The sequence below is a fragment of the Schistocerca serialis genome, unplaced genomic scaffold (assembly GCF_023864345.2).
Source record: "Schistocerca serialis cubense isolate TAMUIC-IGC-003099 unplaced genomic scaffold, iqSchSeri2.2 HiC_scaffold_1189, whole genome shotgun sequence".
Lineage (NCBI taxonomy): Eukaryota > Metazoa > Arthropoda > Insecta > Orthoptera > Acrididae > Schistocerca > Schistocerca serialis.
The window spans coordinates 285001-287500 of NW_026047391.1; the positions used below are offsets into that span (position 1 = coordinate 285001).

Genomic DNA, 2500 nt, shown 5'->3' on the forward strand with positions numbered 1-2500 from the left:
CAGCAGGACGGTGGCCATGGAAGTCGGAATCCGCTAAGGAGTGTGTAACAACTCACCTGCCGAAGCAACTAGCCCTGAAAATGGATGGCGCTGAAGCGTCGTGCCTATACTCGGCCGTCAGTCTGGCAGTCATGGCCGGTCCTTGCGGCCGGCCGCGAAGCCCTGACGAGTAGGAGGGTCGCGGCGGTGGGCGCAGAAGGGTCTGGGCGTGAGCCTGCCTGGAGCCGCCGTCGGTGCAGATCTTGGTGGTAGTAGCAAATACTCCAGCGAGGCCCTGGAGGGCTGACGCGGAGAAGGGTTTCGTGTGAACAGCCGTTGCACACGAGTCAGTCGATCCTAAGCCCTAGGAGAAATCCGATGTTGATGGGGGCCGTCATAGCATGATGCACTTTGTGCTGGCCCCCGTTGGGCGAAAGGGAATCCGGTTCCTATTCCGGAACCCGGCAGCGGAACCGATACAAGTCGGGCCCCTCTTTTAGAGATGCTCGTCGGGGTAACCCAAAAGGACCCGGAGACGCCGTCGGGAGATCGGGGAAGAGTTTTCTTTTCTGCATGAGCGTTCGAGTTCCCTGGAATCCTCTAGCAGGGAGATAGGGTTTGGAACGCGAAGAGCACCGCAGTTGCGGCGGTGTCCCGATCTTCCCCTCGGACCTTGAAAATCCGGGAGAGGGCCACGTGGAGGTGTCGCGCCGGTTCGTACCCATATCCGCAGCAGGTCTCCAAGGTGAAGAGCCTCTAGTCGATAGAATAATGTAGGTAAGGGAAGTCGGCAAATTGGATCCGTAACTTCGGGATAAGGATTGGCTCTGAGGATCGGGGCGTGTCGGGCTTGGTCGGGAAGTGGGTCAGCGCTAACGTGCCGGGCCTGGGCGAGGTGAGTGCCGTAGGGGTGCCGGTAAGTGCGGGCGTTTAGCGCGGGCGTGGTCTGCTCTCGCCGTCGGTTGGCCTCGTGCTGGCCGGCGGTGCAGGATGCGCGCGCCTGCGCGGCGTTCGCGCCCCGGTGCTTCAACCTGCGTGCAGGATCCGAGCTCGGTCCCGTGCCTTGGCCTCCCACGGATCTTCCTTGCTGCGAGGCCGCGTCCGCCTTAGCGTGCTCCTCCGGGGGCGCGCGGGTGCGCGGATTCTCTTCGGCCGCCATTCAACGATCAACTCAGAACTGGCACGGACTGGGGGAATCCGACTGTCTAATTAAAACAAAGCATTGCGATGGCCCTAGCGGGTGTTGACGCAATGTGATTTCTGCCCAGTGCTCTGAATGTCAACGTGAAGAAATTCAAGCAAGCGCGGGTAAACGGCGGGAGTAACTATGACTCGCTGATTTTTGCAGAGTGGAAGACCGCACCAGGGGCTTGGGGGGGTTACCAGCCCCCCCTCGCATTATCCCTTTATAGTTGGGGGCAGCCGACAAGAAACAAGGGATGGTGGCCCTTCCGCTGAAGGTGCCACCCCAGCTACCCCAGCACCTATCCGGCCAACCGGCCGTAACGAAAATGCGATAGTTTGTGTAGCTCCCTTTGCTTGCAGTGAGTGCCACCGCACTTTTACCACGAAGAACGGTCTCGGGGTCCATCGCCGCCGCCAACACCCTGCGGCCGCCAACGCTGAGATCGTGACGGAGAGGCATCGCGCGAGGTGGACGGAGGAAGAAGTCCTGTCGCTCGCCAAGGCAGAGGCCGAACTGTTCCTGGAGAGGGACGCCCGGTTCTTCTTTGTAAATCAAGAACTTACCAGGATGTTCCCCGACCGAACGCTTGAGGCAATCAAGTGCCGACGGCGGCAAGCTGCCCACAAGCAGCTTGTCCGCCAATTCATGGAGGCACTTGAGATCGGTCGGGGTGAAGAGCCGGCGTCCCGCCGTGGAGCAGCGAGCTCGCTGCCTGACGCGGGCGAGGCCGCTGCGCCGCCCGTCGACGCAGCCGAGGACTTCGCGGCCGACACCACCGGGCCGCCGCCGGAGGGGCCGACTGACGCCGCCATCTGGGAGCATCTGGCGGGGCTACCTGCTTCCGCCCAGCGTTTCTCTGCCCTGGATCGAGTCATTGGTCTGGGGCGGGGCACGCCGCCCGATGTCATCCTGGGCATGCTCCCGGATGCCCTTGCGTCGGTCGGGTCCAGGGGGGAGAGGTCGATCACCAGGACACAGCGGCCGCGCCAACCATCCAAGCGGCCGCCTGCCGCCCCGCCGCTGCAGAAGCGCAAGCGGCGCCGCTGGGAATACGCGCGGACACAGGACGCCTTCCGCAGGTCGCGTGCGCGTTGCGTGCGCGGCTTGCTGGACGGCACCCTGCTGCAGCCGCCACCCGACATCCCCGGTCTGCTGGACTTCTGGGCGGACCTCTTCACGAAGAAGCCGATCTCCACCGCCGGCTTCATCCGTGACCGCCTTCTCCCGCACTCGGAGCCTGTCGCTCCTGAGTGCCTATGGGGGCCGGTCACACGTGAGGAGGTCGCTGCTGCCTTGCCGCCCAGGGGATCGGCAGCCGGGCCGGACGGCCTGACT

General features: G+C 63.6%; 1 pseudogene; it reads left to right on the top strand.

Moving 5' to 3' along the window:
* LOC126434471 (large subunit ribosomal RNA) overlaps nt 1–2500 on the top strand; it is a 7761-nt pseudogene that overhangs the window by 1564 nt on the left and 3697 nt on the right.